This window comes from Anas acuta, chromosome 4 (genome assembly GCF_963932015.1).
Source record: "Anas acuta chromosome 4, bAnaAcu1.1, whole genome shotgun sequence".
NCBI lineage: Eukaryota > Metazoa > Chordata > Aves > Anseriformes > Anatidae > Anas > Anas acuta.
Window position 1 is genome coordinate 59,279,374 of NC_088982.1, and position 15,741 is coordinate 59,295,114.

At 34.5% G+C, this 15,741-nt stretch overlaps 1 long non-coding RNA gene across 1 annotated transcript in view; it reads left to right on the plus strand.

Moving 5' to 3' along the window:
- Positions 1-15,411, plus strand: part of LOC137856279 (uncharacterized) — a 46,668-nt gene extending 31,257 nt beyond the window's left edge. Inside the window, exon 5 of the long non-coding RNA XR_011096324.1 lies at positions 7,130-15,411. This is a non-coding gene — a long non-coding RNA (uncharacterized lncRNA). The remainder of the gene's footprint in view (positions 1-7,129) is intronic.
- The last annotated feature ends 330 nt before the right edge of the window (positions 15,412-15,741 follow it).

Here is a 15,741-nt window from a genome sequence, read left to right on the forward strand (position 1 = left end):
CTATGATAATATCAAATGACTTTACAGTCTGACAATCCTCTTTCAGAGAACTTCAGACTTTATATAAATAGGTGTTTTTGGTGAGTATATAGTATAAACTGAACACTAACAGAAGGCAAGGAACTGGGTGTGTGTTTCTAGGTGAATGTCCAAAATTGAGCTTTTGAACTACCCAGACAGACCCTGCTTCTTGCTAGATGGTACAAGCTGGTTGTAAATTTTGGAAGTGTGTAGGCAAACAGAAGTGTCCCATAGAGTTTTCTGAAATTAATACAAAACCAGGAAGCAGAAACAATTAGGAGTCTAATTGTATTCCTGTATTTAGGCTGCTTAGAATAGGACTTGATTTTCTGAGAAGAAGAGCTGGTGACAAAAGAGTTGGAAAGATAAATCTGAGAAAAGATCTTGGAAGTGGGTGCAGGTCCTAGGGGATCTAGGAGGTGCATGAATACGTTGTGTAGGGGATGCTCCAGGATCATGGCTGGTGATGCCCATGAGGGGTAACTGAGACCAGCAGCAGAGCAGGGACTAGCAAAACGTAAAGAACTTCAAGAGCTGGCTAATGTGCTGGGGAGGGAGAGTGAGTGAAGGAATGAAGTAGATAATCAAGTAGGTTGGGTAAAAGTGCTAATCTCATTGGTTCTTAATTAAACTGCAGTCCCAGAGGCACATAATTAATGGAACCGGAAAGCTGTTATGAAAACCTTTGGGAAAAGGAATGTCAGAATATGTTAATGGGATACATCTTTAAAAATACATCTGATTCCTGTGAGCCTGTGTACCAATTTTATCCACCCTTCTTAGCAACTCCAGTCACAGTAGAATAGATTCAAGATAACCATTTAAGAAATTCATTCCTTTGAATCTGACATGGCTTTCATCATCTACAACTAGTTGAAAACATCATCCATGGTTATAGATTAAAAGGGAACTCTTTGGATTAAATGTGAAACTTTTTCAAGAACTTCCTTGTAGTTTGGCAATGAGCTTTGAGATTAACCCCACTTGGGACAGATTCATTGGGAAACTGGAATGGGATAATCAAAACTATTTTTTTTTCTAGAACTGTTCTCAGTAAAAAGTGTTCTCCTGCTGATGAAAGAGCCACACAGTTTAGTAACGAATTTTGTAGATGCTGTGATACCATAAAAAAATCCAGGCAGTCTGCAAAGGGACTTACATGCCTCTGCCTTGGCTTTTGTCCCTAGTGGCTGAAGCAGTCTCAAACTGACTTTCTTAACAAAATACAGAGGATTGCATGAGAGAATTTATTAATTTTTCTTGGTCTGTGGGCCAGAATATTAAAAAAGTAAAATTCATGGGAATTAAGAGTCTCAGTGTTTTTTGATCTCTCAGAGGAATTACCATCTGTGGAGACTTAAGCACCTTAACAGAACAGACACCAATCACAGTCAATTGTCTGGGGCAAACACTTAGCAGGTGTAACCTGTATGATGGCGGTAATGATGATGATAAAAATTTATCTTATTACTGTTTGTGCTATTTTGTAGCACCTGGATCTGTTATGCTATGGTCTGTAAAAATCACACAGGGCAAGAACAAATGACATTTCCACCAGCAGATTTACATGTTTGTGCCTATGATAATATTGCTTATCCTGCTTGATAGGAAGGTTCAGAACAAGTGCAGTCACAGTAATCAGTTCTGGCTAAACATCTGGCAAGTTATGTTATCTCCATGTCTCAGGTACACACAAACATTTTCAAATGCTGACCTGAAGTGCTTGCTTCAGGCCATACCTGAACTTTTTTATCTACTTCAAAAAACTACATACTCAGAAAGTGAGTTTCAAGCTATTTCATAAATCAAATCAAATAGATACTTAGCACTCTGTGATACCATCTGGCTACTATATAATTTAAGAGAGAATTGAAAACTGTCTGATGATAATACTGTAGGGAGAAATAATTAGTGTGAATTTTCTTTTCTGCTTTTTCAGAGACCTGTGATCTCTGCATAGCAGATGACAAGGTTTCTGAAGAAAACCCTCAAAAGGAAATCAGATTTGTTTATTGTCAGAAACCCTCAGTGCAGAGATTTGTGTCAACACATTCTTTCAGTTCTTTCAGTTTAGTGGCTACAATAACAGGGAGGTGAAGAGGATGGGAGGGGGAGGAGGCTAAAAACATAGGATCCTCTCTTGTATACGATTTCTAAGGAGAAGGCAATAAGAAATCTGATTTGGAGACAAAGTTTTGTGTCTGGAGGAAATGTATCTATGAATACGTAAGCAAACCTGAACTTCTGCTAAACATGCATGCACAGACTCTCATGTTGAAGCACCTTTCAGGCTCTATGTGCAGATGTGATGAGGTTCAGTCTGTGTGGAGCAGAGGAAGCAGATCATACCTAGGAGACAGCTAAAGTACATTTTTGCCAATAGTTACAGACATGCAAATCTCTATAAAGCTCTGCTGTTGCTGTTCATGCACAGACTGAGATTTACTTCAAAGTTGATGAATTTATATGCATTATTTTAAGATTTCTGTAGCTCTGACAAATCGAACATTATGAAGTAAATGAATTTTCCTTGGTCCATAGTTGTAGGGTGCTAAACCACACTCATTTCCTTTTTTAATATTATTATATTTTCCATTATTCCCTTGGAAAGATTTAATCTATTTTGGCTGAATTGTTCCTACAAAATTCTTCACGAGGAAGCCATAGCTAAGTAAGATGATGTAACTGGAAAAAGGGGCATTTATTGAGATATGTCAGATCACCTTACATATATTATAAAGATGCTCAATATCTGTAACACTGATAACATTATTTAAGCCAGGTTACACCCAGCAAAGAGATATTGCTCCACTTCACTCAAATTACCCGCTTACAGATACTTCCCATGTTTTATTAAACTTTTGTCAGGTATTCAGAAAGATAAAGATAATATATTTTTTAATAGTTTTCTACTATTTTCAGCATATTTGACAATGTGAAATCAGTATAATTTTGGAGTGATTATGGAGGATTTATAGGGATAACAAAGTAAATCAATTTTGTATAGTGTCTTATTTTTAGAGTGCTAGTAAAGTGAAGGCAAAATATGAGAATTACATAAATACCAGTCCCTTATATTTTCTTGACATTAAGTGTTTCCAAATTAATGAAGGAATTGAACATTTCTAAGTATTGTAAAAATTGCTAAAAGGTTTTTTAATATGTCAACTGAGTTTGATTATTTTCAATTGTAGAAGACTAAAATCAACCAGCTAAGTAATCCTTTTACTTTTTGGCTGTTTTCCCAACTCTGTTTAAGGGATAAGAATCTGGGAAGATTGAAATGGAGAATGAAAGCATTACTTTATCCAGTCTGCAGGCACAGGGCAGGTACAGTCAAAAAAAAAAAAAAAAAGAGAGAGAGAAAATACAACTTCAGACCAAGATTTTTTAAATGGGCAGATGAAAGAATAAATGTGCTAACAATAGCATTTCTAATTCTTTAGGTACGTAGACAGTAAATATGCATACAAATTGTGAAAAAGTTAATCCCGTAAATCCAATGAATATGCAGTTTTCATGTTGCACAGAAGAAATTAAATTTGTAACTCTAGGCCTCGGTAATTGGAAAAGTTAAATTCAGTTACCTTTGCTAAAGAGAATTTATCCCACTTACTCCTCATATTGTGCCATCCCATGCCACTTTATACTTTAGCAGCATAGCACCACTAGTAATTTAGGTTAGGAGATATGACTATGCAATTGAGCAAGTCAGAAACATTTTTTTAAAAAAAGCAGATGTGATCTTTCTGTAAGTCATCCTCAGATAATAAATAAATAATGAAACATTAGTATTTGTCTGTAACCTTGTCAGAAAGCAGGTTGAATAAAGTGTTTTAAAATAGATGGAAATAACTCAAGTGCATTTCTACCTTTCTAAAAAATGTCATGTCCACAGTGATCTCCTGTCTATAGTAAACACTTGTGAAGCAACTGTTAAAAAGTAAAAGAGGGCTATGACATATATCAGAAACATTCATTTTATTCCTGAAAACATTATACTTATTACATTGAACTCATTAACAGGTATTATTAACAATATTGTAGTGTAAATACATTATTAAAACATTCAGAAGTGCGCAGGAAGTGCTCTTAAAGTCAATTGTTAGATACATACCTAACCGAACTTCGTTATTTTCTATAGTTTAAGTCCAGATAACTTATCATTATTATCATCATTATAACTCCTGCACTCAAGACCATCAATTCTTACCCAGATTAGTGTATGGTATCCTAGTGAGTCAAAAGGTCACTTGTGCTTTATTGGTTTTAGAATATCAAAGTTGTAGAAATGTAGAAATAAATAATGTGGGAAAAACTCATGATGGCTAGAGAAGACAATAGTGATCTAGAGATATCACACATATCTTCTGAAAAGATGGGTATTCTTGTCAAATCCAAAGAGCAAACCGACCATTTCACATATGTGAAAAGCACAATCAGAAAGAACACCACGCCATTTTGAGATCACTTAGTGAGGAATAATGTAAAAAATCTGTTTTGGAACAGAGCAAAAGAGAATGGCTGTTGTCCCAGCAACCTCTCTTAATATGTAGCCATACATAGTATAGCCATACATAGTATAACATCCCACGAAGTTATCCTGGCTCATATTCAGGTCTTTATTTATCAAAGCACAAAGTGTGGGAATGACCACTGATATGAGAATGAATTGACCATAGATTCTGTGCACATTCATCTCTGTAGCAAAGAAGGAACAGCTTACTAATGTGTAAGAAAACAATAGATTTGAAAGGCATATGTATGAAACCAAATGGATTGAATCAGTTTGAGTGCTTGTTTTTGTTTGTTTGTTTGTCTGTTTTCCCAGTGAATTCCTTCTGATTTCAAATGTTATGTACCATATGTTCCTCTATGTCAGACAACTGAAATAACCAATTTCTTTACAGCAATATAAACAAGAATTACTGAGTTTGGCATAGTTAATACAGAGCTACTTAATATGGCTACTATTATTCTCTCAGATCTGTAACCCCTTCTAAAGCATTTGCTTAATAGATCAATGTGACATACACTTGAAGATTTGCTCTGCCAATATGCTTACATCTTTATTTAACCTTGTGCTTGTGATTAATGAAATATGCTATTTCTACTTTACTGTAATGGATGGTTATGTTGGAACAATACACAACTTAGTAATGACATCTCATTCCATGAAAAAGATTATAACAAAAATACATAGGTGAACCAGAGATGACAAATGCATTCTCTTTCCCTTTGACATATCTTTACAGACTAAATGGTTTTCCAAGTAAAATCTCAATGGTAACACTTCTTCTTGAAAGTTCACTCCTGACCACCACAGGGATTACATTGCCCCAAGAAGTGAGGAGAATTTGTTGGTACATTCACAGAAAGTACACTGAAGTGCAGATTCAAATGTGCAACTCCTTCATTTTGAAGGCAGTTGTGCACTTCAAAGGACTATGAAAAGTATGTCATATCCCATGGTTACTAAAATGTTAAAGCATTTTTTTTTCCTGAAATGAAAGAATTATTGAAATCCTTTTGCTTACATGTATCAAGCATTACAGAACATGTATCAAGCATTACAGAAAGATAATGTGCCTTGTATCTGTAGATTTTCAGCTTTTGTAATAGTGGACTAATTTATATAGTTTCATGAATATAAAGAGAACCACACTGCCAAGACAGAAGACTAAAACTAATCTTGAATTCGTTTATGAATTTATATGTTGCCAGAAGTGTTTACACTTGAAGAAAAGAAAACAAAAACAAACAAACAAACAACAAAAAAAAACATGCTGGTCAAGGCTAAATATTGTTTCTTTAGGTTTTATTTACAAATATATAGTGGATTTGCCATTGGATTAAAATAAGGTACTTGTAAAGCAAACAAAAACTACTTAACTCATCCTAATTACACAAATATGCAGTTCTGGTCATCTCACCTCAAAAGGATATGATAAGGTTGGAATAAGTTCAGAGAAAGTCAAGATTATCCTGTAGAGCTTGATAAACTTTTATTTTTTAAAAATCAGAAAAGAGATAATTGAAAACTGATCTATGATTCTTAAAAGGCCTAGGGAATCAGGATTCCACTGCTCTAATAGCACAAAGGGTTCCAAAGGAAATAATGAGGTATAAAATAAATGGAAGGAAATGCATTCCCACACAACACATATGTAAATTGAGAATATGATTGTCAGAGGAATTCCAAAAAGCAAAATTACAAACAAGTTCAGGAATGGTTTTGTCAAACTCATGAAAAATAGATCATTTGGCAACTGCGAACTCAAAAGTCCTAGACGCAACCTCTGAAACAGCAAGTCCCCTAAATTGGGATTTGAAGATATTGGAAGAAGAGTGGAGATATCAGATTATTTTTCCCTATGGGTACACTTCTCTTTCAATTATGGTTGACAACTGTTATTGGTTGTCATCAGAAAAAAGATACTTGTGTAGAGAAACCCTGTGTTGACCATGTCGTCAATCTTCACCCATCCCTTCCATTGCCTGTTGTATTTACCTTTCATATTTTCTGCTATTTAAAGTTTTTCAGCAAAGGCTTTCTTCTTAAAGTTGCCCTTGGAATTCATCCTGCAATCATCACAGCATCGATAGTGCCAAACATTTGGAGAGTATGATTTAGAAAAACATATCTTATATAATGAAGTGATTACTTTTATGAAGTAAATAGAAGATCAAGGTCCTAAACATATTTTGGGCTTCTGAGGATAGAGCAATACATATAATAATAAATATATCACTTTTTGTTTGTTTGTATTCAGTAGGAACATTTTCAGGCTTTGCAGCAAACTATCTGTTAGATGGCCAAAATCAGTTTTGATTGTATTGATGCAGACCTATTTTTTTCCTTCAGAATCTCCTTGAACCATAATGTTTTACAAGAATTGTACTTGTCATTTTGATTACACTCAGCATCCTTCACAAATGCTTATGTTAGTCTAAAACACTCGAATGACAAATCTTGTGTATTGATTATTGTTGACATTAATGCTGCAGTTAACATCAAAATATTATAGAATTTATTCAATATTTTTGAGGGATTTTAAACAGTTTTAACTCTTTTCTGAAGGTCACAGCTGCTTTTTCTATGTTACAGATATTTGTTAGGTGAAGTTTCCCAGCAATGTTGCTTTTTTTTTAAGAGATGGAAACAGGACAACAAAGTAAGGAAAACTGAAGCCTCTGTTCAGCTCTGATTTGGTTGGTAATTACAAGTAATTTGCTTGTCATGGCCATGAGAGATATGGGGATGTGCCCTAAAGGATTCTAGAAGCTGTCAAAAATTGCAAGCATTTTAATGACCTGTAAAGTTGTATTGTGAAAGAACTATCGTATGAGGTTATTTTCCTTAAAAACAAAATTAATTTGAAAGATGCAATACAATTCCTCTCCTCTCTTTTCTAGCATGCATTATATTTTATAATTCATTAGTCTCTGTCTGCAGAAAATAGAAATTGCTGTAGGGAAGTTTAAGGTATGTACATGGTGCTAACTTTTGTTGTTGAGACAGTGTGTGAAAATGCTCTCTGGAGTGTGAAATTCTCTAATAGAACCTATCAGAATATAAACTTACTTGCATATCATCACAAAATATGTGAAAATATATTTTTTTGGATGTTGCTGTTGATTTTTTAAAATTCTTTGTGTTTATTACAAATAGAAGTATTTTAGAAAAGCTCTAATGGATTCTGATAGCTTCTATTTTGTGACAATTGAGATTATCTTCATAAATGCATACATAGTCTAGGGTTATATCACAAAAATATGTCAGCTACCTACTATGAATTAAGATGGTGCATAAGCATAAGCATTTTGAGTCTTCAGGTTTAGAAATAAATTTATGTTTTGATATTAGTGTCTTTCTCAATAAATTTTGTTTCATAAACAATATCAAGCTATATCATTTTCTAGGTCTTGTGAATTAGCTATCAAAGATGCAAAGCAAAGATATATATAAAAATTAGTACTAATGGCATTCAGCCCTTCCATGGGCAAAATCTCCTGAAACATATTTGTAGTGACATGTAATTTCTTCAGTGGAAGTCAAGAGTTAAGATTGCTGCTTTAGATCAGCTGAAAACTACCTTTGGTCAGCAGAGGATTGGAACATATGGACAAGATATATGTAGGACATCTGGTAGGATTTTATTTTATTTTACTTATTATTTTAAGTTATTATACTTTAAACGATGTCTGAATGGATGTTGAGAAACTATTCTTCTTAATTCTATAACACACCAAGTCAGGACTCTGACAGCTACATATACGGTCAAGTCTTTGCTTCCTGTTCCTGTATTTTACCTGTTCCAGAGATTAGGAGTTCAGTTTTGATGACAATCTACTGAGTTTTAGAAAAAAAAAATAAAAAATTCAGGGTGTCATTTGTTTCCCAGTTCTCACTGTTGCAGTGAATCCAAAATTCTCTGTTTTATCTTCTTAACGAATACCTTCTCAATGCATTTGGGAGTAGCACAATGATACCTGACAACCATTTAAGAATAAATACCTGAGATTAATCTATTTATTCTTTCTAGAGAAATATTCTGCTTCCTTCTGTTCTTTTAAATAATTAACTTACTATTCAAGCAAAATTTAACTAAAGCCTTATTTCCCTGACTTTCTAATTAGAGAGGCCCAATGATACACAGAAGCCTTTCAGTTTTACTTCATGAATAAATGAATGTTCTCTACTCTTTCAGATAATCCCAAGCCTTACAACACTTTGGTATAATGATTTCAGTGAATATACTGTCAGTACTGATGGCATAGATGATTACAAAGTTTTCTCTTCAAGATACATAAAAGGCAGTTTGGGTTCATGATCTGTCAGTAGCTTGTATTTAAGGTCCCCTCCTGTATGTTTCCTTCATGCATGGCTGATTTTGAAGTATTTTTTTTCTGTATGTTATTAAAAAGCAAATGTTGCTGCCATTTATTCTCTCTCTCTCTGTCTCTCTCTGCACCTCTCTCTCTCTTTTTCCAGAGTATATAAATCAGCTACTATGTGAGGGAGACAGGATGTGTTTGCAAGTTAAAAGCTTTCATGCAGCATAAAGGAATGACAATGTCACTTCTCTAGCTGGAAAGACTAGTAAAGGACATCAGTTTTCAAAAACACTGCAGCTGTTTTCAAATAAAGAAACACATCAAGACAGATTTATAAGGCGGGGGAAGAACATTCATACCATTCAAGTGAGAAAAATAACTTCAAATAGTATCTTTGCATCATACACAGTACATCTAACCAGAGCATAAAACTTGCAATGAGCTTTTTAGTTAAAAGCATACAGCTAAATATGGGTATATTTAGGGGTAAATACATTTGAGGTCTTACCTCAAATGGAAGGAAGTAGTTAACTGTATAGCAGGAGTAATGTTAAACTGCTGTTAGCACTATCTATTTGCTTTTACTCCCAGGAATACCCCTATGACTATAGGGTATCTTGCAGCCAAATGCCCCATCTCAGTGATCACTGGAGTCTGCATAGTAAAGCTGGATGTGTAGAAAATGTAGAGTGGTGTAATTCTTAGCCTGAAGCTAAGCACAGCATGCTGCATACATTACTGTGCTGCCCTGCCTAAAACAGAAGAAATTAGACCAAATACTAACTAAAGGCCCTAGTTTAGAACAGCAAAAAGTGAAAAAGCCTGAAGTGCCAGCTCCTGACTATAGCAGTTTAGTTGTGATGCAGTAGTGTTAATATAAGCAGGGTTATCTAAAAAATATGAGTGACATGAGGGAGTACATGTATTAGACCAAATGATATAGCTGGAAAATGTTCCAGGACACACAAGTTTTTCTGATGTTGTTACCTAGGAATTCAAACAACACAGAATCTGAGGAGGAAATCTCAAGCTCTCAACTTCATTACAAGCTCAATGCCTTTTTATTGAGATCTGTTATAATGTGGCCACAGCTCCAACAGCTCTAATATGAGAGCACGCTGCATACATATCCTGTGGAGAAACATGCAGTGTTGTTGTGCTCTATGATTCATGTTGACTCCAGGTGAACCAAACATTTACACAGGTTAATGCTCTATGACCTGTTAGTTTCTTTTATTATTCTTCAAGAGAACTTTCTACCAAAGTAGCAAATCCACAATTTACCTATGTTTGAGCTCAGTTTTGGGAGACGTGTGATATGTAAACAGTCAATAGATACCAGGTTTTCTTTTTAAAGTTTTATTTTGTTTGTTTGTTTTAGAGAAGATGAAAGGCAGTAAGACAACAGAAAGAGAGGATTTTGTTGCTTTTTTTTTTTTTCTTCCAGACATGCAAGAATGCCCAAGATGCATGACTCAGCTGTGTTTCTTTGCTTATCTTTCTGGTTTATGACAAGCCAATTTATTCACTGCCAATCAGATCATCCCATCACAGCAGTCTGTGATGCTGTTAAGTCATCACTGGGCTAGCAAATACTGGTTTAGTTCTTGCTTGCTGACCTGTTTACCTCTATCCAATTTGCCTCAGTTTAAAGAGAAGACTAAGGTAGTAACAGCATCTACTGCCCTGAGCAAGAGGCTGTTTATCTTGACTGCTAATTCAGAAGAGGAAAAAGTGATGAAAAAAGCTCTTGAAGACATTTTCCTAGTGATTTTTATGAGGAGCTTAACACTGGAAGAATAACTTTCCAGAAAGTCTGTTACCAATACAGCAACACTGAAGCAGGGAGGAATAGGAATACTGATAGGAGTGGGAAAAAGTTGGACTTTTGTGGAATTAGGAAGGACTGAGATCTGTAAATGGTCACCTAACTAGAAATGTGGTAATGGGAAATATACTCTTTGATTTCATAATCTCTTAGGGAATTTATGTAAGGAAAGATGGCTATGATGCTGAAAACAGCTGCTGTGGGAAAGCAGACAGACCTGATTTCCCTTGCATCTCCTCCCAGAGTTGTGCAGTAGCCTCATGGAAATATATTTAAGCTTTCCTCTTCACCTATTGTCCGAGGGGAGAAAAGCTCTTACACTATCATGCTTGTATGGGTGAGACAGGCACAGACTTTGGGTTATCTCCACACAGGTTTCTGTTTTCTCTTTCAGTGTCTGTTGGCTGTCCTGTTTTCTCAGAAGCAAATATGTGGTTATGGTGGCTGACTTAGTCTTGCATGGTCAGACAATGCTCCAGCTCATTTTGACCTTTGATAAAATGAATCATGTCATATGTTTCATATGTGCCCTTTGTAGATATGTTATAGATATCTATCTGTCAGAGACATAGAGAAAAGGGCAAGACAAAATAATAACTGATGTTATCAGCAACACTAGAAAGAGAAGATATATATATATATTTAGTTTTTTCATCTACACATGATTTTTTCTGAGATAGTAGAACAAATGTATTGCTTGTAAAATACACAACCCATTTTTCTTTCAGAAGTAAGTCAAGCAACCAAAGGAAAAACTTATAAGCCATGATACACACTATCTCTTTTTTTTATCTCCTTCCTATATGTGCTGCAACTAAGACTTTCAGTGGTTCAGTTTCTGGAAAATTCATCATCTGTCTTGACTAAAGCAACATAAAGGCTTCTCAGCAATTATTTAAGACCAGAGTGCTGAGTTCAGCTTTTACGTAAACAGCAATTCTGAAATTTATATTAAATGGAAGCAGGAAAAAAAAAAAAAAAAAGAAAAAAAGGCATAAGCATAACCTAAGAACAACATTTACATTGCTTTCTAAGAAAAATGATTATAGGTCAGCAACAATCTGAATTCTGTGCTGTTCTGGGAGGAAATTTGCCAGTTATTTATCCAACAGTGAAACAAATGTTTCTACTAATGACTTGAGCAAAAAGGCATCAAATTCTGTATAAATCTGTTATTATTAGTGTAAGTTCAGTTGGGTTGAGTCTTGAAAAGAACAGCTTTTCAAAGGTAAGCACAAAGCATATGTAAATATGTGAATTGACCTTAATAAATAAGAGGCCAAATGTCTTAATAAATAAGGTGCCAAACTGGTGATTGCATTAGTAGTATTTCTAAGGTACTCTGCATGTTGCACACACAAGTTCATGTATCTTCCATGATGTTGTGCTTCCGTAACTGTACATTTAAAAATAAATAAATAAAATCATTTATTAGGTCTATACAAAGTGGTTCCAATGCTTTATTGGGTCTGAGTATGCGTATCATCACATCTCTGCTCTACAGGGGGATATGACCTGCTGTGCACCAGGTTATCTCTAGCTGTTTAGCAGGCTTTTCCTCCTGTACCTCTCATTTTCCTGGAAATAAGGCTGGACACACAGTGTATGTAGAAACATGTACCCACTCTGTCTGGAATTAATTTCTGTATTTCAGAAAGGTGTTCAATTTTAAGAAACTTTCCATAAACTCTAGAAATAAAACTCTATAATAATAAAATAATAAAACTTAGATAAAACTCTCTGGTCCAGTAATCCAAATGGAGAGATTGATTTTTCCTTTAAAGAAGAAACTGCAACAGGTGAAAAGACACAGTTTTAGTGCTGCAATCATTAAATACCTCACTAGACAACTTATCTTATTGCCTTCATCACCAATTGCCACTTCTCACTAGCTGAAACTTGTGGTCCTGTTTAACATGAAATAAAAAATATTCTGTGCCTGGAGGATGGCCAGGTGATGACTTCTTAATTCATAAGTGGAATACAATGTAAATGGAATGTCTCTCTATTTTCAGACTTCAGCTTTAGATTATTTTTTGTCTTCAGTGTCTTAAAAACAATGTCTGTGTCTTAAAACAACTAAATAATTTAAGTTTTGAAATGGAACTAACCTCCAAAGTATGAGACATATGGACTAACAAATAATAAAAATCTAATTATTGTAAGCACTGTAAGCTGACAGAACAAATTTTAAAAAATTGTTTTCTGTAATGTTGTGGTAATAACAACATCTGGTATGAATATTTTTCATCAAGGGTCTTAGTGCTCCCATTCCTAATCTCAGATTGAATACAATATTTCTTTTGAAAAGAGCGTTATATAACCATATGTATTTATTTATTTCCCCCAGAGAGAGAAACGTATCATTTATTTGCCTAATGTCAGAAAGGAAGCCTAAAGAAAATGCAGAGAATAACCCTACTCTTGCATAACTCGCCTTTACCAATTTGTCACGTCTTTGAACAAACATTTAAAAATTTGCTTGACTGCTAACTCAGAAGTGGAAAGAATGTTTTTAGGAAAGCTGTATTTTGACCCAGAGAAATTACTCTATTTTTTTGTAACCATTTAAAACATTATATTATTTTACATGGTGGTGTATACACCAAACACAGAAAGTGAGAAAGTCTGGCATAAAAGAAACATAAGTCATAAAGAAACAGATCATATGTATCCTAATCTATGGAGAAAGAAAAATGTGAGTAATGCAGATATGCAGGATTTGATTACTCCAGTTTTCTTCATATCAGAAAGAAATAAAACATGTTCAAATAGGTACTGCACTTGACTTTTTTGTTTTACAGGTCATATAGCTTAATTGCTGGAAGAAAGGGATATTTAGCCAATTTTAAGCAACAGTAGACAGAAAAAAGCTTCTTAGTTGTGTAATGGACACTCCAAAACAGACCAAGCCACAAGCCTCTCTTAGCCTGGGGAAACCACAGATTTTTGCCAGGATAGTGGACACTAAAGATGTTGCTAAAGCCAAAAGTATGAAACCTGGCAATAAGTGAAAGAACTGACCAGTTCTGTTTCTGTTGAAGTAGGAACGATTATGTGGAATATGGGAGAAGACTAAGTCTGTGACAGATTTAAAACAGTTCCCTACAAGTATTTGGTATTTTACATGAAAATGGCACATCATTAGGCACATTTTTACTATCACATCATTAGTATTTTTACAATTTGACATATATTAACAATTCCACTGATATTTTCACTTAATGTCTTTGTGATGTATGAATTCTTTCTTCATGGAAGCCATCATATCCTTAATGCTATATATTCCATATCAAGAACGATTCTTTCATGCTAATAACAGAAATCTACCTAACAATAGGTTTATATGAATTATGAATTTCTGATATAGCATTTAACCTGCTCAGCTTTCTATTTTGTGTGCATTTATGAGCCTATCAGAGATGTTGAGTAGTACATTAGTTAATGCTGAATGTCATAAGACCTTCTACAGCTAATGGTTCTTTTCTTGGCCATGGAAAACAGTTTTAAAATCAAGACTTTTTGTGGGGTTATAAAATTCAGGAAAAGCTGATTTGGGCTGATAAAGATGCTTTAATTTATGCTCTGATATCAAGGAGTGATATGAAGTAAGTGAACAAGTATACACAATTCTCAGTGGTTTTAAAGGGGAACAATTTTGTCAGCTGTGCTTGAGCAATTACTTGCAGAACACAATCCTTTGTTTGTTTGTTTCGTTTTTGTTTTTTGTTTGTTTTAAAACACCACCTAGAGTATATTTGCACATAACTTTTGCTGAAGTGAAGAACTAGAATTATATCTTTTAACACTCTGGACCCCCTTGGAGAAACTTTAATGTAAGTACCTCCAAGATACAAAAAGTGTTTTAAATCATCAGCAATCAGTAGAAAAGATAAAGTGCAATATACAACTTCTAGTACCAAGGAAATTACCTTAGTTCTCTGTCATCTATAGTAACATGTTAATTTGCAAAACAAATTTGGTGCTTTTTCAACAAACATCATTATCACAGGTAGTAATAACAGTAATGATGATCTTTGAGAAGTTAAGCTAAGAAATAAGGAATCTTGTTTGTAAAAATAGAATTTAAACTTTTAAACAGTTGATTTTATTCTGCACACAGCAATTACTCCCGTTGTCAGCAGGATGAAAATTTACTACCCCAGGAAGTCATAAAGACTCTGATGCATTCTTACAAAACACAGCGTGAGCTGCATCCGAATTAGACTCTTTTCCAACAGCTTCACCCTCCCCTATACTACACTGCATTAATGCTTACATCTGCTACATACTGTTGGGGGCTTTTGCACATTGCAGAGCCAGATGAAGCTGAACACCAGCCCTCTCTATTATTATTTCAAGCTTGGAAATATTTTCTATCTATTTTAATCAAGGGCATTTTCCATTGTTTTACAAAACACATTAAGATGTGATTTTGGCAAGACCATGTTTCTCCAATGCCAAAATAGCCAATAGAGAAGATTGAAAGTTTTACTATGCCTCTTATGAATAATCTGACAAAGTTATGAAACGGAAGCTCACTTGCCGCCCATAACAAGGACTACTCTTCTTGTGAAGGTGAAGAATAGGAGAAAACACACCATGAGGATGTTGAGAATTTGGAGTGATCTGTCTGCAATGATGCTACTCGCTGACCTGCTTCTCAAGTTCTCCAAGACACTATTTTAGTCCTACAAAACATCCTGGGCACATAAATCCAATGGCAGCCAATTTGGACCAGATTTCAGAGTTACCATTATTAGATATGGATGTCATGTTTGCTGACTGGATATTTACTCACTGAGAGATTTTGGTTTTAAGTACTTTTCACTCACAGTCTTCAAATGTAGTGCACATGTGGACTAGCACTTGAAGACTTAATAAAATAAAATAAAATAAAATAAAATAAAATAAAATAAAATAAAATAAAATAAAATAAAATAAAAAATAAAATAAAATAATAAAATAAAATAAATAAAATTGTTCCCATTCCTTGCCCTGTGTCCATTCTGTATCACATTTCTGCAAGTTCATGTGTATGGAGAAGCTAAGTT